This window comes from Falco rusticolus, chromosome Z (assembly GCF_015220075.1).
Source record: "Falco rusticolus isolate bFalRus1 chromosome Z, bFalRus1.pri, whole genome shotgun sequence".
NCBI lineage: Eukaryota > Metazoa > Chordata > Aves > Falconiformes > Falconidae > Falco > Falco rusticolus.
Window position 1 is genome coordinate 71,599,423 of NC_051210.1, and position 22,006 is coordinate 71,621,428.

General features: G+C 42.1%; 1 protein-coding gene across 6 annotated transcripts in view; it reads left to right on the plus strand.

The window, feature by feature from the left end:
- PRLR (prolactin receptor) overlaps positions 1–22,006 on the plus strand; it is a 122,851-nt gene that overhangs the window by 39,681 nt on the left and 61,164 nt on the right. For 4 of the 6 annotated variants that reach the window (XM_037373098.1, XM_037373101.1, XM_037373095.1 and 1 more), the window contains exon 2: positions 14,795–14,885. The gene's annotated coding sequence lies outside the window, so the exon portion shown is untranslated. Of the gene's footprint in view, positions 1–5,701; positions 5,875–13,918; positions 14,097–14,794; positions 14,886–22,006 lie in introns of all 6 variants that reach the window. The other 2 variants (XM_037373096.1, XM_037373097.1) reach the window with 2 other exon arrangements.

The following is a 22,006-nucleotide window of genomic DNA, read 5'->3' on the forward strand; positions in this document are numbered from 1 at the left end:
ACTACAGTGATTCATCTGAAAGATGTATCTTGAGGTTGAATCTGGGGAAGCATACAATAAGTTTACTTTTCCCTAAAAAAAAAGATACCCCTTTTTTTCCATCCAATTCAAACATTCAACTCAGTTTATTATGAGCATTTATTAGGATATACATTGAAGTGACTAGAACAGGGAAGGGAGACAAACTGGGAGACAAATCAATCAGTTCTGTCTTAAATTATAGTATACACAAGCATAGCTGCTCACTGCCACGGAACAGTTCAAGCTGAGATCTGCAGTAGTTCAGAATTTGAAAATCCACTGCAGGACTGCAGATTCATTTTTGCCAGCTTCTTTATCATTAATATTTTTCCATATTTCACTGAAAAACATGATAAGAAATACTGAGAAAAAAATCTAAATTTGCAAAGATTCAGACAAGTGTAAATCTCAAAGCACTTACTTGTTTCCATAGTCCAGGTTTCTCATCTTGTGTCATGGGCATTGGGAGGGACAGAGTATTCCAGAAGTATTTGCAACATGTGAGCATTTCAGAATAGTACTTAGAAGCTTCTTGAATACGTACGCTCCTGTGTCCACATGTTGTACCTGTGGAGTGTGCATGAGGTGCTCTGGTGCCGTTGGATGAACTCTGCAGACACTCTGTGGGGCAGCAGGAACCAGCACAGGAACAGCTATTCTCCTGCCTGCAGCATCTGTCTGCCCAGCACAGCCGTGGCGCTGCCAGGTGAACTTTCCTCTGCCACATACTCACCCACACCTTGCAGCAGCATATGACCAACTAAGCAACCTGAGGTCTTAGGGCAGCCTGACATAATGCCCCAAAAAGTAGCTAGGGGATTGTTTTATATTTCTAAGAAACTGCTAGTGCCAAAGGCATTCCGTGTTATTTTTGTTTCTTTTACCTACCCCACTCTAGGTTGCTGAATTAAAAATGTGAAAGAATGAAAGTTTAAGAATAAATACTAAAAATGTTTTCTGAAAGATCTCTGCTGTTTAGGGTTGCACTTAGGTGAGTCCTATCCCCTTTGTATATAGTTTAGATTATCATTATGATCCCTTTAGCTTTACAGTTAATAATCTCTGAAAAGATCTCATTCAGCACATTTGTTACATCTGATATCATTTGTTTTCCTTGTCTTGCGGAATTTTCTCATCTCCTGATTTTCAACCACCTGACAACCTGAGGTAATCAGAGTTTCTGAGTGGGAAATCTGTCAACACATTCATTATTCCCTCGGGGTGAAGTCATTCCGTATTAGCAGTACTTTTAAATTGCCATGTTTCTGCTCCTGGTGAACATGTGGTACATAACATTCCCTGTGAGCATGTATTGGTTCATAAGACTTGACACCGATAATTTCTGAAAACTTCAGACCTCTAAGCGGAGCATGAACAATCAGGAGAAGCAATCATGATACAAAAATGGAGGTTTTGTGATTTAGGACAGAATAATCTATTTGATGAATAGCACATTTTGGGTGCTTCCATGTGGTGTGACTTTGCTTCCTTGGTGGAAACAAAAGAAAAGCAAAGGTGACTTGTAGCCAAATCTAAATCCACTCACAGTTTGGTCAAAAACTGGATTGCTGCTGTTGCTGCTGTTGCTGCTTCTTCACCCCTAAACTTTAACTGGGACATCATGAAAGTTCAAGGAAGCCAATCCAAAGAGAGTAGGCTTTTCCTTTATAAGATTAATTTTACTTAATTGCGAATGCAAAGAGGAAATAAAGAACAACATCATTCAGTTGTGATAGGGCAGTCGTGCTATGGTGATACGAAAGGTAGGTGTGAATACAGAGTAAAAATAGCAAAAAAACCTAAAAATAAAAAAAAAAAATTGAAAGGTACATGCTTTAAGTTAAGAGTAAAGATTAGTTTTAATTGATGGAGAAATTACCTGTTAAGATGGAAGTTTTAACTAAACTACCAAGTCTAACTAAACTACCAGGTTCAATGACAAAGTCTGGGCATCTGAAGGTAAGATCCTCATGTGGCCCCTTTGTTTTAAGTAATAACATGAAGTATCTTTGTATATATAAGGTAATTGGTTACAATCATACTATTTTATCTTAATATAAGGAAGATAAAAAATGGTTTGTTGGCTGTTTGGCATTCATGATATTTCTTTGAATCCCTCCAGAAGTCCAGTCTCCTGTGTCTTGTGTCATCACTATACCCTAGTCATCATATATCCTGTTTAGCCTAAGCAATGCCGTATCAACCCAAACTGCCTGTAATAATTCCTGATACATGTTAAAATACTATTCATTTGTAAATCCTCTCTCTAATTACTATTATATACTGTTCCCTAGATTACTGTATGTCAAATACCTCGCTGCATTCCTTGTTTAAGTGGTAGCAGCATAGACCTCTATTGTAATTCAAATAGATGAGGAAAGGGTGAAGAAGGCTACAACTGAGGGAATCGTCATTAACTTTGATACAAGATGGTTCAGGCCCCATTCCCCCAACTTCTGCTGGAAGACCTGCCCCTCAGAAAGTCTAACCATCGTCCCCAGAAGCCCTTGCCCCTTTTCCAGCCATATGACCCCCTTAGCTCAGAAGTGTATCAGATCCCTCAGGCCCAGGAAGTCATCTCTTTGTCCATGAGAATCACAATTTTGTCATGGTCATGGCCATACCCCATGTGATCTCAGAACCCCCTGTAATTGTTGACATCTGAAACTCTGTCTTTTTCATTACCCCAGAAGTGTGTCAAAGGCCCTCGTATGTACATATATATACACATACATACATACATAAATACGTGTGTGTGTATATAAAGATCCATGTGAGAGTGTACAAAGTGTATCAATGTGTGTTTATACATAGTTACACTCCTTTATAAATATATAAGGACTACATTTTTAAAGTGCATGTATAAAAATGTTAGTAAGAGATAACAAAGTTAGGTCAAAATTGTAGGTAAACAGAAAGAAAATTAAATAAAAGGAAAGTACAGCTCAAGGGTGTGGGAGTGTGTCAGAGAGAGTGCGGGGACATGGAGAAATGTGAATATGTGTTGTGCAAAGGGCTGAGCCTGTGAAGCTAACCAAGAGGCCATCGCCCTGCCTCGGCTCATCAAAAGAACAGACGAGACCCCTGAATCTGACCAAGAGGCCCCCTTCACCCCACCTTCAAACCACCCAGATCACCAAACAGTATTGCTGGGGCAGACTTTGTCCTGTGCTAAAAAGTAAACGTAACATTGCATCACTAAAGGAGAAAGCCAGAACAAAAAATCCCCCAGCTCTGCAGGAACATGTGTGTAGGGACAGCTACACCCCAAAGGGTTTTCCTAAAAAGACCGTGTGTGTTGGAGAGAAGATGGTTGGCCTGGGATTTTGGAAACAAAAGTTTGTTGGACAGGGTGGGAGGCAGCTTTTGCCTACATCTCAGTGTGACAACAGCCACTTGTAATACCATGACAGGGATTATCCTGCATGTCAGGGGTTGTCCTTTCCCTTATCTTTATGTTGACAAAGATTTTATAGCACTTTTTGAAAACATTACTGATGCTTTTAAACGAGCCTTTAGACATGCTGTTAAACTAAAATAATTTTCACTGCTTTGTTACTAAGAATGAAGTGGAGGCTTCTGTGATGGACTGTTTTAACAGGATGCTAGAAACCAAGATGTGGGTATGTCTTGCAGCACAGTTACCATTTGTTGCCTCAATGTGTTACTGGAGTTTATTATAAAGAGCTACAACCACACCTTCCACAGCACTGTCAGTCAGACCTGTGGATGGGAAACCTCCCAGCTCTGCAAGGAAAATCATGTCTGTGAATTGGTGCAAAATTAGAGTAAATATGCTTCTACTCAGAAAAAAAGACCATGTGAGGATGTCTAGAACAAAAGAAAGATTTGACAACAGTTATGAGCAGAGGTTCACAGGCAGTAGATGAAACTGAAAAAGAATTGGATACCCATGTGCTGATTAATTGGCTATAGGTACCAGGATATCAAGGTGATGTTTTATTCATCTTGATGAGCTTTAAGAAGTTAACACTGTTGAGGACAGAATCTGCAAAACTGAAAAGTTTCTAGCAGTAAGAAGGCAAGGAAGGAAGAAACAGCTGTTTGTAAAGTGGTGTTGCTGGCCCTAGATATTTAACAGCTGGTTAAAAGCCTCTCAATTCCATGATGTTTAGCAGTTGGAGCCAGAGTGGGAGAAAAAGAATGGTAAACTGCAGCTTTTACATCATGCTCCCCAACAATGCTTACACCAGCATTTCCCCACAAAAACAATGTGTTGTGCATTTGAACTTTATTTCAACAATTTGAACTTTAGCAAACAGCTATTCCAAGCCCCGGAGAGCTGTCAGGCCAGTGGGAGGTGGGGATTGCAGAAGTACAATACCCAGACAGCTGGAATAATATTAATAGTGGTGCTGGGTAAGACATGGCATTATTCTTTGCAGCAAGTCCTTTATCCATCTATATGCATATTGCTGGAATATGTAAACGCTTCATTCCGATAACAGATCTCTACCTGTTGACCTGGTCCTCAGTCCTGCAATTAGGAAAACAAAGTGTAAAACATTTGAAAATTCTTGTACTTTTTGTACATCTGGGAAGCTAGCAATTTTTTTTGAAACTTCTCCTGGGAGTGCCAGTGACAAGTTTCTCTTTTCAGCTGACATGTGTGGAAGGTTTATCTTGATCTACCTCTACACAAAATCTTGCTGAGCACCAGCCGGTTGGACATTTATTGGTCACATAATCATGCTCTGTTCTCACAAATGGTAATAGCAGTGAGATTATTACAGCAACACAACACAAGCTGCATAATGTGCCAGTGAGCCAATCTAATATTGACACAGGCAGCACTGAAATAAATACAAAGTAAAATAAGTGCATCTTATTTCACAGTGGAAAGAAAGTTGTGGAGTTGCATCTGCTGCCCTGGAAGGTTCTGGAATTTTAAGAAAGCACACCATCATGTAGTAAAGAATAAAATAGTAAAAGGAGTAGTAAAAGAATTAAAAGGACCCTTCTTTGTACATAAATTATTGAAGAGCCCAAGTGGAGTAGAAGGTATATTCTATAGCCTCTTTTTCAAAAGCTGTATCATTTTTCTAAACAAGTTTCAGAATTATTATGCAACACATTAAAACTATGGCTGAAAACAGGGCCAAAGATGTGATCAGATGTGTCTCCCAGGCTGTTGTGGCCAAGTTGCAAACACTGGGAAAGGAGGAGGTCTCCGGGGTTATTGAGAGACAGCCCCGAAGGGACAGCCTTCCTCAAACCATTAAAAGAAAAAGGATGGCTAGTGCCAGGCTGCATTCCAGCCACAACAAGAAATAAAAGAATAACAAACCCTACTGAACAGTCCAAAAGAAACAAGAACTCCAGCGGAAGACTGCCCATTCTACTACTAGAAAAGGAGATACATTTTAACGAGGCTGATTTTTGTTTATGGCTGACCAGAATAACGTACCAAACCCAAACTGGATTCATTTGAAGTGGCCCAAATGCAGACAAGCATCAAGAAAACCTTGTTCCTTGTCTTGTGCCTTGCAATGCCATTGCTTTCAGCTAGAACTCAGTTTGCTACCTGCCAGCCCACCCCCTCCCCTGGACTTGAATGGGAAAGGTTGTGTAGGTCTGAACAACCATGCTGGATCTGTGCTGCAAAATTGTTGAAGACAAGAGTGAGTCTGATGAGTTACTCATTGGCATCTACTTTCAGCTTGCTGGATATTACATTAGGAGACATCTCATTCTGAGTTTGTAAGGCACAGTCTGCTACGTAAGGTGTGGGTGATCTAGAAGTTGCCTTCAGGAGTTCATCTGTCCTAACAGGAGATGTGTTTAATGCGGCATCATACTCAGGAGAGCCATTCACATTAGAGAGGCCTTTTGGTAAGTACAGTCCCCTGCCCTCGTCACACTGCACAACTCAGTTGTGTTTCAGAAATGGCAGCTCAGCTGTCATTTATCCAATGGATGTGGGCTTTTGGGGAAAACCCATTGGGAACTTTTCTTTATGCCCTTCCACATGTTCCTGTAAAGTTGATTACTAGGCCATGTTGCCCATATCTTGTAGCACAGCACGAAGACTGCCCAAGTAATACTGTGTGTTGATCTGGTGGTTTTTTCAGTAGCCTTGTTAACTGCTGGTCCCATAACTGTATTTTCTTCTTATTTAATTTTTTTCTATTCATATTTAAACTTTCTTAATTTCAGTACCTCCTACTGAGTGATATTTTATATGTAAACTTTTTCAAATATAAGTTCATTTTGTGTATGTATGCATTATACATATTTATACACTCCTTTCTGTGTATCTTTATAGCGATCACAGAAAGCATTGATAACACGTGGCTTACAGCTGCATCAAAATGGTGGCCTCACATGGGTGCAATGATGCCGTTTGGGGAGGCCTGACCGAGTTAGGGGCGATAAGCTGGAGAGATGATGGGAAAATGGAGAGGGTTTGTGGGGCAGAGGGGTCACACGTGGTCACAAGGGGTTGGACTGGCAGTAGGAGAGGGCAAGCATGCCCTGTCTTACCTTGTGTGACACTGTCCTGACTCTTCCCAGAACCTAAAAGAGGACGGGGGAAAGGGGGACAAGATCTTTTCTTTCAGGCAGCAGAATACCCATTCAGCAGTTTCTGTAGTCTGTTCGCAATTAGTACCTCTGCACTTCTCTTGTGTGAAGATTTTTTAACTGTTAGATCAGCTTAGGCACAAGAAGGAAAAATTTATAACAAAACTTAAATTTAACTTTTAAAAATTATTTTTAAATTTAATAATTAAAATTATTTAGGGGCAGGAGAGTGAAGAACAGCTTTTATGATCACCACACAGATTTCCCTGAATTATCCATTTTTAGGCAATTAAAACAGAGACACTTGTACCCTCCGTGTGTGGTCCGATTGATTACGAACTGCTGGAAGACACTGAAGTTAATATATGAGAGAACATGGAGATAAGTAGGAGCAACACAGGCTCCCACTGAAAAGGAAGTCTTCTCAAAACACTGGTTTCCTTCTAAAGGAGGCCAACATGTCTTGAGAACAGAAGATCAGCAGTGATGTCATACATTTGCACTGTGGTCAGACTTTCAATACAGTTTCATGAAATTTTCATGAAGTAGCTAGAAACCTAGAAACTAGAAAGCTAGCAGACGAGATGAAACTACTGTGCTGGATGCACAGGTCCTTGGAGAACCACTTACAAGTGGTTATCAGTGAGTCACTGTCAGTAAAAGGACAGATTGGAACCAGGTGCACAAGATTAACTCCTCGGTACAGCAACTAATTAGCGTTTCATTAGTGATGTGGATAATGTTATACCAAGTGTATTTACTAGACAACAGTGAAAGGAGAGGGACTTGCAGTTTACCGGAGAAAAGGAAGAGAAAGCAGTTATTTTGGTATGTCACTGTACTGTTTCTGATAAAAAAAATGTTAGTAGAAACAAGAGCAGGGTGCTGCTCTTAAACACAGATACTCAACTGCACAAATACATGAAAGAGGTAACAAGGATTCAAGAAGGTATTTTGTATAAATGTTGTAATGACGTGCAAGAGGAACAGGAGTCACTAATGTCATCCTGCTGTGCAAGAAGCCAATACTCTGCCAGGATCTATCAACAAAAGTCTGGTTTGAGGTGTGCAAAGCGATTCTTTTATTCCCTTCAGTATTTTCAAGGCTACAACTAAAATACTTTGTCATTCTGAGGCAAGGTTCTTCACGGAAGATAGACAGAAAGTCTGCAGGAGAGTAACAAGAAGACTTAGATCTCTGGAGAGTGTGGCATATGAAAAAAATGAATCAAGACTGATAAATCTGAATAAGAGAAGACAAGGGTGATTTCAAAGTAGCATTGCTTAGCACTGCAGAGAGACAGGGGTAGTCTGCTGTTTTGTTGCTTTTAGACTGCGAAAGAAGTACTTGCATCAAGTTGCAGCAGGGAAGATACAGATCAGATATTAAGAACATTTTAATAATGAAGATAATAAACCAGTAGCCTAAATTGCCTATGGAGATTGTAAAATTCCCCTGATTGGAAATTTTTAAGAACAGATTAAGAAAATTTCAGGAATGTATTTGGCAGTTAGTTCCTCCTTGGGGCATTTAGATGGTCTAGATGACCTCCTGAGACCTCTTCTAATCTATGATTTATTGAGAAACTTTTATGCATTAAATTGTTAGGTTTCTCATTCTTTGAAACAGGAACCATACCTTTTGTATTTGTACAGTGCACAGCCGAGCAATCCAAGGCTAGAGACTGTAGTCATTATCGAAACTATAGTGATAATGATATCTAATCAGCATGTTGTTTTGGAACCTAACGGTAAAACTGTGAGTCACTGTGCTGTCGATGATGTGGTGAGCTGACCCTGGCTGGCTGCCAGGTGCCCACCGAGCCGCTCCGTCACTGGTCACTGCCTCAGCTGGACCTGGACGGAGATGAGAAGATGAGGACAAAAGGCTCGTGGGTCAAGGTAACAACAGGCAGATCACTCAGGAATTACCGTCACAGGCAAAACCAACTTGCCTTGGGAAAACCTAATTTATTGCCTGTTAACACCAGAGGACGATGAGAAACAAGAACAAATCTAAAAAAACCTCCTCCCCACCCATCCCTTCCCAGGCTCAACTTCACTCCTGACTTCTCTCCCTCCTCACCCCTCGTGGTGCCGGGGGATGGGGAGTGGGGGCTGCGGTCAGTTCACACCTCGTGTCCGCCGCTCCTGCCCCCTCGCCCCCTGCCCGGCCCGGCCCGGCCGCCGCGGGGGCACCGGCCCTGCCCCAGCCCGGCCCGGCCCGGGCTCCTCTCCCCGCGGGGCCACGGGCCCTGCCCGGAGCTGCCCCAGCGCCGCTGCCCGCGGGTCACAGCCCCCTGCGGGCACCCCCTGCCCCGGGGGGGGCCCTGCCCGGGCTGCGGGGGGGGAGCTGCTCCCCCGGGGGCTCCGCGGGCTGGGGGCACGGCCCGCCCCGCCGGGGGCCGCCCCGCGGGCTGGGGGAGCCGCTGCTGCGGCGCCTGGAGCCCCCCGGCCTCCCCCTGCCCCGGCCCGGGGGCCGCGGGGCTGCTGGGCTCGCTCGCACGTAAATACACGATCTGAAATACACGGTCCCTGCGGCTGCCACCGGCACCGACGGGCTCGGCCTTGCCCAGCACCGGGCCCAGCTCGGAGCCGGCTGGCACGGGCTGCACCGGGCACGGGGGCAGCTTCTGGAAGCTTCTCACAGAGGCCGCCCCTGTGCCCCCCGCCACCAAAACCTTGCCCTGCAAACACAACACAACCATGTTTCAGAATTACCCAGCATCGTTCAAATTTTCTTGGCTAATTTGAACTTTATTGGAAACTGTGACAGTGACTGGTATAGGTAAAAATTGTAGTTTGATTTAAATGATCTGTAATAGAAACCAGCAATGATAAACTCTAGTTTATCATTTTCATATGTTTTTGTCATTATAGTCACAAACCAAATCTAAGTCAAGAATGATTGTTACCCATATTTGTTGGGGCCTTTAGTATTTGCTGTCTCCCAGAGCGCTGAGCAAGAGTTACTCAGCTCAGATGATTAATGACACTGTGTGCTGCTGAACCAGGGCTCTTGGATTTCTTACTGCTTTTCGCTACTCACCAATGGCCATACTACCGTAAAAAGTGTAGCAGATACTAATATGGCCATGTGGGTCAGCCCTTTGATAAAGTGGAATACTCCCTAAATCAATGATGTCCAATCTGTTGTGAAATGTCTTCATTAAAATGATTTTTTTCTTAAGTACTGTTTTGGATTGTTTTGAACTAGTAACAATGTATTTGTACTAACAGTATAGCATGTACGTGCCACTGCCCGGTATTTCGTGGCAGCTGTAGTCTAGAAGAGATGATACGGTATGACAAATCTAGCAAATGTTTTATCCTGAAGAACTACAAAACAAATACTGTACAAACTGAAGCAGTTCAGAGAAGACATTTCAGGCAGCAGATGGAAGTGGGAAGCTATTTATAGCACACAGTAATGTTACACATCAGTTTTTGGAAGAAAATGTGGAAAAGAGTCTTTAATTTACTAAAACTGTAAGAGGAATTTTCTACATGATGCAATACTAAAAAGCAGAATATTGTAGCCCTTGTGGAGGGTTACATTAATGCAGTGATACTAATTAAATGCTCAAGCTAATTGACTCAGAACTAGTTTGATTGTGGATGGCACTGATACTGACAGGTAGACAGACCCTCAATTCTGTGTTTCAGACAAAAGAAACCCAAATATGATTTCACAGTAGCGTAAATTAGGGATGAACTTACTGAGGTAAATGTGTCTGAGCTGAAGACTGTTAACTGTGTTAGCTGGGGAACTGCCATCTTCATTCTGACCGCTGATAACAGGCAGTTCTTGACACAAACCTGAAATTTCAGATTTATTTATACAAGAAATCACAACTTTATATGTACTACATATCCAAGGTCAGGTAGATACAGTCTAGTGTACAGACTAGATTCCTTAAATAGGAGATAATTTTCACCGAGTTTGTAGGACTTTGTGTCCCCACACACCCCATTACCATTGTTTCCACCAGACCTTAAAGCTTTCTTTTTCTGACTAAGGGAAGATTGATAGCCACAGCTTAAGGACCAACATCATGTTCCCAAATTTTTCACTTCTCAGACTTTGATCATGCTATCCCAGTGCATGGATGGAGATCTTACTGCTACATAATTGTAACAAACATACTTGAGAAAAGTTGCTGTTTGTGTATTTAGCTGATTTTAACCCTCTCAGGAAAACCTCTCCTCGGTTCCCACAAATAAGTAACTTTTTCCAGTTCACAGGAGTGTGTGTGGCTCTTTTCTGTGGTTCCGGAGACAGGTGGTTGAGCCACAGGTCACCTAGGCTTGGAAGCTCTTCTTCAGTTGTGTGATGGACTCTTTCTATGACTTGCCTAGTAGCTCCACGAAAGTCTGGGCATATTATTACAGCTGAACTAGGATTTGTAGCGTGAGCTGTCTTCATTCAGACAGGCATGAGGGAAACTTGTTGCAGGTAATAAGTGATACTCATGAGTACCTGAAAAATGCCTTTACTGTATGTCCATTCTTGTGTTTTGATTTTCAGCTAACTGCTGTTAACAGACTGCTTACAAAGTTCAACAGGTCAGTGACTATGTAGGGCCAGCCTTAATGGCTACAGAGAACAGTGAGACATATTTTAATAATCCTTAGGTGGTAATCAGTAAAAAATTAGTTTTTCATTGGCTTTTACACTGTCACCTTTATGTTAACTTCTAGCTGCATCCGGAAGCTTGAGTCAAAACTCTACATGGATTATTCTTAGTGTTCACTTGAAGCAAGAGTACTTTAAACAGATTGGGTTTAAAAGTGATTGAATAAGACTTTAAACCATCTCCACCTCCTCCTTTGTTCTTTGATATTCATCTGCATTGTTCAAAGGGCTAAGATAACAAAAAAATAGCTCTACAGAAAGAAGAGTGATTGGTTTTAGTTCCTTGAACTGATTCATTGCAGGTTCAGGTGAGTACTGGAAATGATGCTACAGTGAAGGTGGGAATATCTGGATTTTATTGGGCAGGACTGCTGAAGTTAGTTCAAGTTATAAAACTGTACTATATTAATGGACTTAACAGCTATAGAGTTATGAAAAAAGACTAGAAGAAAATTATACTGCACTACAAAATGTGAACTTTTTTTTTCATAGGTTGACATCTGTAATTTGTAAGTAGGTTGGAGGTTGTTCTAACAATCTGTATATACACAGAAATTTCTTTAGAAGATAGTAGATATCCATTAGCCATGCTGATCCCCCTTTTTCTGTTTTAAAGCTGAAGTAACTGCATGTTTATGCCCTGTTTTAGTTTTGCTTTAAGTATTTTCCTCTGTTCTAATCCATATAAGGAAAAGCTAATATTATAGTCAGCTTTATGAGAATAACTTCAGACTGGTAAAACTAGAATGATGGCCTCTCCTTTGCTCAAAATATTCAGTCTCTTTCCTAACTAATAATGTCAATCCTGTTGTGCTGCCAGAATGAAATATTGTTCAATCAGCCTCTTGTATGTTGAGCAGTGTCCAATGACTGACGACTGGCAGCTCATTACCTCCCATATAAACTGCTTCATGGGAAAAATTATAGAGTTTAAATCAATGAATTAATGAGTTTGTTACCATTTATTTGTTTTTCATTTTAGCTACATAATTCTAATAGAGTTAAATTTATTTGCTTTTCTTTACTAATCCAGTTCACAGCCTGCTAGTGTAGGCACTAGTGAGGGTTAAGCTGAAGCAAAAAACTTTTTTGTGAATCAGTGCTGTGCTAAAAACAGTTTAGTCAGGTTTGATGTAGCACTGGTCGATTAAAAACTGCCTCCTGTCTCCTTGGTTTTCCGCACAGGGAACCTCTCACATTTAGCTTGGTTGGAGGCTAATTTTTTATCTGCCCTGAAACTCAGGTTCAGGCATCCTTGTCTGCAGAATGAGGTTGTTAATCAGGCAGCACAATCCTGTTAAGCTGCAGAGGAGCTTAAGCATTAGTTCTTAGCTAAGGCTGCATGAGCATTTCCCAGCACCTGGGATGTGAAAACAATGCAAAGCAGCAACATGTCTGTCACTGCAGCTTGCTGGCCTGCCAAGCACAGCATTCCACATGGTATGCATGCCCCTGTGCACCTTTTGTTTCCAATTGACTTGGTCCCCAGCTGTGCCGAAGAGATTTGCTTCGAAAGTTGGTCATATTTTTCTTTAGAGAGTCTCTTAATGCAAATGTTCTGGGGTGTTTTACAAAGCAGATCTGACACCATGTAAGATGTAAACTGAAGTCAGGTGACATGACTTGCACTGAAGCTGTCTTCTTTGCTGCCTAAAATAGACTGCTGAAGTTAAAAATATTGGCAAGTCTCTGTTAATTTTACAGTCAAGCAAAGCCTTTTTGGAGAATTCCACAGGCAAGGTACATGGTACAGTAAACCAAAAAAACGAAAATTGCAGGTGCACAGAAAGTGCAGTTTGTTCAAAAGTCCAATAAAGCTGAACATAGAGATCTCCTGGTGACATACTGAACTAATACTTATTTACAGGTATGCTTTCTGCTTTCTAGCTTATATAATCTTCAGCTGATCTCTAAAACTTAAAAACAGCCTGATCCTGATACAACTGACCAGAAGTCAACAAGGATAAATCTGGTCAGAAGCATGTACACTTAAACAACTACATTTTCTTTAAAAAATATTTCATGGTGACTCTTAAAGGCCAGTTCTGAGGGTTGATCTTAGTTCTAGTTCTTTAGAAAAACAAAATGAGAAATAATTCTATCCTGAAGATTTCTGTTTGGTCTTACAATTTTCCACAAATTCTTTTCACAGGAAAACACTGCTTTTCTTCTGAATGTAGATATATTTCAGACTTTTTAATAGACAAAGGGCTTTTCAAAAGCTTTTTCAAAGGGTCCAGTACTAGTACAGTTTCATCTTGTCCATGTTCTTTAGTGTTTTTCTTTGTTTCAAATATACATTGATATTTCTGTATGATAATTATATCCTCTAATCTTAGCTCCCACAGAAAATAGACATGATCTAGCAGGCAGAGGCATTAGGTGTAGATGTGGTTCTGCTCAGTTCAGTGTAAGAACACAGACAAGCCAGATTTTTTTTTGGCTGATTCAGGCTTTGCTTGATCAGAATGGGTCACAGGATCTAACACAGGATAGCTGAAACTTAGATTACATCAGTTGGTTCTGAATTTGATGCTTGTTAACCACAGGAAATCCAAAATGGGAAAGAATCCTAAAGCTTTTCTTGAGCTGTAGGGACCACTTTAAACCCCAAAGCAAGATTTCTTTGTAAGGGTTCTTGAAGGTCTGAGTTGCATTAATGGTGTAATGTTAAGGAAAATATACTTTCTTTGAAAAGCATCTTATTTTTCTCTCCAGAGTTATGTTTAACACAGTTTGTGCTTCAAAAATGGATTAAAATACATGCTAAATCTCCAGCAGTGATTCTTTAGAGGACAGAGCAATGCTGTATTCACTTCTGCATGATTAATTCTTGATGACGAAACAAATAATGAAATCACTCCAAAGTAAAGTGGCCAACAAAGATGAGAAGAAGGTAATCATATATGGCAGTTTTGGTCACACGTTGGCTCAGAGCCATTCATACAGTGCATTAAAGATAGGTACAAAACAGTAGATAGCAAGTAGTGAGTAATGAAGGTAATTTTTACAGAGTGGAGACTGTGTCACCAATTCTGAGAACTACTGAGGCTTCAGAGAGGATGAGCAACTTAGGTACTGTCAGTTTTATGCTGTAGGCTAACATGAGATCTGAACAAGCTTGCTTCCATGACAGGGTAATTTTGTTTGCAGTGTCTCTGTACACTATTACAAGAGGCATTCTCATGTATTCAGTATGTTCCTATATTTTATGAAGGCTGAAGAAATAGAAGGGTGTGCAGAGATCTGCAGTACTTGTGGGGGAGCTGAAGTTGCTGTCTTAATGTGAGGAGAATCAGGGTCTCAGTCTGGTTATTCAGAAAGAGCAGATGACTTAATCTTTAAGTAACTGTATAAAGAGAAGACTAAAAGCCTTTTCATCTGGGTGTTAAAGTAATAGGAACAGATCACCAGAAACTATAACCAGAAAACTTAAAATTGAAAGTTAACAGTACCCTTTCAGTAGCATGATTCTCTCCCCAAGATAAGTTACCAGGGATAATGTCCAAGTAAGACCTTTGTGGCAGATATCCATAAGGAAGAAACAAGGCATAAGCTGAAAATCAACACAACATATTTTTTGTCAATTGACAGGGGAAAAACCACAACACTGCACTTCAACCAGGAGATCTGGCGTCAGAGAAGGTTTCTGAAATCAGTGGAGGCTGCCTGAGAACTGAGCCTGGTAATGTCACACTGTTATGTCTGCCCTTTTTTCAGGATGATATATATTATCTCAAATTATTTGGTTAAACGGCTGGAATGTATTAGCCTCAGATGTGGAAATGGTGCTAGATGTTCCGATTTTTCCTTGAATTCTGTGTCTGCAAATAACTTGGGAATTAAGTAATAAGAAGTAGGGTATGTGGGGTTCTGAGACAGAGCCCTTCTGCGAGTATCCCATTAGAAACTTACGCCATGGACAAAATACTGCTGATGTAAAATTCCTATTAGTTTAGAGCTATAGAATATTTCTGTGTCATGTTATTACCAAAAATGTATTTAATCTTTGAATTTGAGTTTTACATAGAACATTAGTGTTTTAAATTAAATAATATACATGCCCCACAGTTTTAAGTATTGGAATAAGCAACTGCTATGTTAGTAAATACCCACTAGGTTTTGTGTTTAAGGAAAAGAGACACAGAGGAGAAAGTAAAGACTTCAGAGGAAACACTGGCAAAAACACTTCAGACTTTGTTAAGAAGCAGATTTAGGATCGAGTCCACTTAAAAAGAATATTTTCAAGTCAATTTCATTTAATAGAATGAAACACTCTGTTGCTTTGAACTAGGACTGTTCTTTCGCTATTTTTTTTTTCTTTCAGCTAGACTTAGTGCAACATCTATGTGAGTAATTTCTTTTCAAGTACTTTTCTGAGGTTTATGGGATGAAGTTGGACAAGCAAACACTGAAAGGCCATCTGAAAACTTTGTATTTCTTTAAAAATCAGTATCAACAAGGAAAAAAACCCAAAAAATGTTACTTTTTTTTACAATAGTTTGTTCTCAAAAGACCTCTGTGTGTTTGCTTGGCATTTTCATTTTGATGTGAATACGTATAACTTTATGGTTTTTCTGAGAATCTTAGTCCCTGAATAGAAGAAACAATCCTGAGTTTGTAACTTGAAACTATGTATGTGAGAAATGAGGTATTTCAGTTAAAAAAAAAAACAAAAACAAAAACCAACACATTTGCTTTTAAAATTGCAGAACATTTTTAAAGCAGCTGAAATAGTGAACTGACAAGCATCTGGGCTAAAGCCAGTCTTTGTAAGACAAGACCAGATTATAATTTTTAAGATCTGAGAACCACAAAACCAAGGGTGCAGCGACAGAAAGCCAGGCTGCTAATACAGAAGGTACGGCCTACGGATCTGAGAACAGTGCCTCAAATTGGTAATACACAGCAACAATCAGCGGCCGGTTTCAACATTGTTCTTCATTTCATAGACTCATACAGATTTCAGTAGATGTTTAACATTTCTCCTTCATTCATTTGTACAGTTATAAATCACTTGATACTTTTGTTTTTCAAGTTTCACACAAGATTTCTTTTGCAAATGATTTGTTGAGTTCCCAAGTTGTCTGCTAATGTTGAGGAATGGGGAACCTCCATCACATAGCTGTGTGGAGGCGGTGTAAGAAAGCAAAACATGTAATTATAAAGTCTGTTCATTCTCCAATAGTACGAGATGACTCAAGAATGTTGTGCACATAGAATCTATATTAAAGGGGAGGCTGGGAGACCAAGATCCAGGCAGCTATACACTGGTCAGAGTAATTTAGAAAACATGCAGAACTTTAGAACAGTTCTTTTAAGGTAAAGACAAATACAGAAATAGAGGAGAGTAGAATGAAATGCTGAAGTAGTTTGAGCTATACTAGTCTGATACCTGTATATGTAGAAGTGCAGTACATCTCATCTAACTTCAGTAAAGCACACCTTTTGTTGACAAATAGGAAACTATAGGATTGAAAGGATTGAAAAGTGGGATTTAGAAAAGGATTTGTAGGGCTGTACCTCAGTAGATAATAACTCTAGCAATGAAAGGAAAGCTCTTGTGTAGAAGAGGGTTAGCTTTGAAATTCCACAGGGTGAGTGTTGGAATTGAATCTTTAATACTTGTTTTGATTACTTGGACACAAAAGCTAGAAATACGTTGATTAAATTTCCCGGTTATGCAAAGCGCACTCCCGATATCAAAGTGCTGTACAGGAAGAACTACGTGACCTTGGGAACTACAGTAATGTAAACAGGATGAAATCCAGTAGTACAAAATGCAAATCTAATGGAACAGAATGCAAGGACTGAGAATAGACTAGTAACAAAAATTACTGTTTCAGCCAGAAGCTCATTATTTGGAAACACAGGAAAATTGCATTGGCAAGTAAAAACCTAGAAGCTTTGGCCTGTCTTAGCTGAATTATTTCCAGCAGAATTAGGGGAGTGTTAATGATGTTAGGCAAAGTTCTAGTTAACACATCAAAATAAGTTGTGAAGTTCTACTCATTCATATTCAAGAAACATAAAATAAAATTGGAGCAGATGCAAAGAAAGATTCTATTCTTACTATTCTAGTAGCCTTTCTTACAAGAAGATACCTCAAAAATAATCTTTACCCTAGCAAAAAGTCTGAGAAGGAATAAAATCTTCAAATCAGAATCATTTGGGTGGGAAGGGACCTTTTAAAGATCACCAGTTTTCAACATCCCCTACCACAGGCAGGGACATCAAAGCCCCATTCAACTTGTCTGCTGTCTGAGAGGGGATATTGAATCTCTCCTCAACATATTGTACCATAGAGGAAGAATGCCAATGGGACACTGTAACACTAAGGACAGAGAGGAGAAGAAAACACAAAACTCTGAACTATCTGGGCCACAAGAACAAGTAGATCTAAAATAGAGAACCAACTTTAGCTGGAAATGGGAAGATGATTCTTTCCCATTAAAGCAATTAAAGGCTGGATCACCGCCCAATAAAAACAGTCAGAGCCAAAGAAGTAGCTACTTTTAAAATGTATCTTGATTAATTCGTTAACAAGCTTCTGCAATATGGTTATTCATAATAGCAGGTGGCTTGTCTGAATCTGGTGGTTTCTTCCAGCCTGTGCTCCAGGCTGTTGGCTCTTGTGAGGGTGGATCTGTAGAGAAGTATGTGGATGACAGATCCCTGACATATTACAGATCTAGCTTAATTCAAAAATGATTTTTTGAGACTGGACCATGGCACTAATGTTAGTTTTTTGGAATTGTGTGGTTCAGCTATTATTTTCATTGCCTGCAGCACATATTTTCATTGCAGGTCTGGGCAGTTGTCAGCTGGTTTGTGTATGCAGGGGTATTAAGATTTTCTCACTCTTGAGCTTTTGACATATCAGTGATGAATGTGAAAGCTTAATTAGCCTTTGTGAAGCTAAGGTGCTGCCTGTGGTGGGAAGGATGTGCTTTATGGCACTTAAGAGCAGGCTGTGATCCCCTCAAACACCGATGTTACAATGGCTGGGCAGCACCTGCAGGACAGGTCTGGCCAGTGTTCCCACTGCTTTCCTGACTGTCCTTCCTGACGTGTGCAAGTGAAGGGAAGTCCTTGGGAAAAAATGGCAGGAGAGGGAAAAGACCAAGGGGTATAATCCCACCTTTCAGATGCCTCTTCAAAGTCACTGTTGCCCATGTTAGTGGTAACTGTTACTGAGTTTATAAAGCCCTGTTTTGTTGACCTCCTGCTCAGATTGTTGCAAGTTGCTACATTGGTAAGCAGAGCAATTGCCCTGAATTTGCACTTTTCTTTCTATGCACTATTGCTTTTCTTCCATGTGTATAACCTCTGCTAAAGGTTTTTGGGAGGTTTGCTGAGGAAACGTGCGTGCTTAACCACCAAACTAAATAGAGGACTATGAAGAAGTGCCGTATTTGTTTCTGTCACCCAGCTCTGTACAATGAAGATATTTTCATATTGTTCTCTTAGTTTCTTACCCAATTTTTTTAATCAGGCATCCAGTAATATTCCTGGCTGTGTCAAACACTGTCGAAATCTGCAATGTGCACTCAAGCGGGACTGGTAATTAAATAAACACTTCTGGTGTTTATGTACTTCCCACAGACCTCTTGGAGCCCTTGTGTAATAATTTTCTTCACTAAAGAAAATTGTATAAGCATTAATAATCAAAATGTAGTGAGATCCTGTAGTTTGGTGGGTCAAGCAGCTTGTCTGTGTTCTGCAGAGTGCATTTTGACATTGGCAAGTTCAGGGAGGGTCGGGTTGGGTGAGTGTATTTGGTCTAGTTAGGAGGGGATAGCAATCCTTGTAGCTAGAAAGATGTTGGTAACACACCAGTGTTTTGGCTACTGCTGAGCAGTGCTTGTACAGCATCAAGGCTGTCTCTCCAACATCCCTCCTCCAAAGGCCAGTAGGCGGTGGGTGGGCAAGAGTTTGGGAGGGGACACAGTCTGAAGAGGTGAACCAAGATGACCAAAGGGATATTCCATACTATATTATGTCTGCTCAGCAGTAAAAGCTAAGGAAGAGAGCAGGGAGCAGTAATTATTAAGGCATTTGTCTTCTGGAGCAACCTCTAAGCATACTGAGGGCCTACATCCCAGGAGGTGGCTGGACATTGCCTCCTGATGGGAAGTAGGGCATTGGTCTTTTTTGTTTTAATTTGCTTCCATGTGCAGCCTTTGTTTTTCTTTCTAAACTACCAAAACTATCAGCATGTTTAATCATAGAATCACAGAGTTGATTTACATTGGAAAAGACCTCTGAGATCGTCAAGTCCAACTGTTAACCCAAAACTGCCAAGTCCACCACTAAACCATGTCCCTAAGCACCACATCTACACATTTTTTTTAAATACCTCCAGGGACGGTGACTCAAGTAAAACCCTGGACAGCCTGTCCCAATGCTTCACCACCCTTTCAGTGGAGAAATTTTCCCTAATACCCAATCTAAACCTCCCCTGGCGTAACTTGAGGCTGTCTCCTCTTGCCCTGTCACTTGTCACCTGGGAGAAGAGACCGACCCCCCTGCCTACACCCTCCTGTCAGGCAGCTGCAGGGAGCCACAAGGTGCCCCCGAGCCTCCTCCTCTCCAGGCTGACTCCCCCCAGTTCCCCCAGCCGCTCCCCACCAGCCTTGTGCCCCAGCCCCGGCCCCAGCCCCCTGCCCGTCTCTGGACACGCTGCAGCCCCTCTGCGTCCCCCTGGCAGTGAGGGGCCCAACCTGAACACAGGAGTCGAGGGGCGGCCTCGCCAGTGCCCAGTGCAGGGGGACAGCACTGCCCTGGCCCTGCTGGCCACGCTGTTCCCGGCACCAGCCAGGATGCTGCTGGCCTCCTTGGCCACCTGGGCACACGGGGGGCTCATGCCCAGCCGGCTGCCGACCAGCCCCCCCAGGCCCTTTCCCCCCAGGCAGTTCCCAGCCCCCTGCCCCCAGCCCGCAGCGCTGCGGGGGCTGGTGTGACCCACGGGCAGGACCCGGCACTGAGCCTCGTTGACCCTCACACAACTGGCCTGGGCCCATCGCTCCAGCCTGCCCAGACCCCCTGCAGAGCCTCCTGCCCTCCCGCAGATCAACGCTCCCCCCAGCTGGGGGTCACCTGTGAACTCACTGAGGGGGCACTCGGTCCCCTCACCCAGATCGTTGGTAAAGATATGAAACAGGACTGGCCCCCACACTGGGCCCTGGCCACCAGCTGGATGTAACTCCATTCCCCACCTCTCTCTGGACTCAGCCGGCTCTTAACCCAGCACAGAGCACACCCACCCAAGCCACGAGCAGCCAGTGTCTCCAGGAGAATGCTGTGGGAGATGGTGTCAAAGGCTTTACTAACATCCAGGTAGACAACATCCACAGCCTTTCCCTCATCCACTTGGTGGGTCATCGTCTTGTAGAAGGAGATCAGGTCCATCTGCCTTTCATAACCCCATGCTGGCTGGGCCTGATCCCCTGGTTGACCTGCATGTGCCACGGGATGGCAGCCAGGATGATCTGCTCCATAACCTTCCCTGGCACCGAGGTCAGGCTGGCAGGCCTGTAGTTCCCTGAATCCTCCTTCCTACCCTCTTTTAGAAGGGTGTCATGTTGGCTGACCTCCCGTCTTCTGAGACCTCCTCACTTAGCCAGGAATATTGATAAAATATGGAGAAATTATGCAGGATTTAACTAGAAAGCCTGGTGAGAACACGTGCATTTGTGCATACTCTTCATGAACCTAAGGAAATGTAGCATAGCACAATTTGATTGTACAGAGATGGGTCATGCAGCTGGCTATAACTTTTTAGGACTGGGTTTGATGCTGCAGCTTAGTTAAACTAGCAAACAATTCTGTAAAAGTGGAGGTCTTGCTCACCCACTCCTCCCTCTGCTCTTATTCCTACCTACCAGTGAGCACTACTTCCTTTGCACCGTCGTTGGTGCTCACTGGACCTCTTATGAAACTGATTTAACTCTCTAACCTGACAGAAGTTTTTGGTCCAAAGTAGTTGTTTGTCAGTTTGGAGCTCAGCTGGCACATGGGGGAGTGGGGACGCACAATGTCCAGAAGCAAGCGGAAGGGTGAAAGAGTGAGACCTCCCTGCTTCATTGATGCACTCAGCCATATTGTCAAATGCACCAGTGCAGTCTCAGACCATGGTATGCTGCCTAGCAATAAACTAGGTAGAGGCAAAAGTCTGTGTGTTTTCATAATATGTGCAAGAGCTTATCCCTGCAGTGCCTGATTAAGCCTGGTGATGGTAGCCAGGTTCTGCCATGATCCCAGGTGGCCAGACAGTCGCAGAGATGGGTGGCTCAGGCATCAGGCCAGGTGCTCAAGTTCAATGTTCAGGGTCAGCATCCAGATCAGTGGGGTGCCTGGGCTGGCACAGGCATGACTGCAACACAGCTGCAGTGTAGTTCAGGGGGGCCAAGCATGAAGCCCTCACCTTAAAAGCCACTGCAGAGCAAAATGGGGTTGAGCACTCACTGAGGCTTCTCAGCAGAGCTTTTCTGGAAGACCCGTCTTCAAAGGCAGACATTTGCACTTGCACTTGCACCATATTGAAGCTGATCCTGAGCCCAAGCAACCAAACCCTTGGCCAGGAAGGTAGGAGTGTGCTCAGAGCTGTGGCAGCTTTATAAAACACATTAGCTCAGAGCTAGAACGACAGTGAGGTAATAGATGTTATGATTGGGGCTGGGAGTGAGTGTGCAAACTTTGTATCTTCCAGTGCCTACAGTATTTTTTATGTTCCCATAGTGTAGATAGAATCAAATAGGGCACTAACTGTAAACACCATTGCTTTCTCCAGAAAAAGATGGTGTG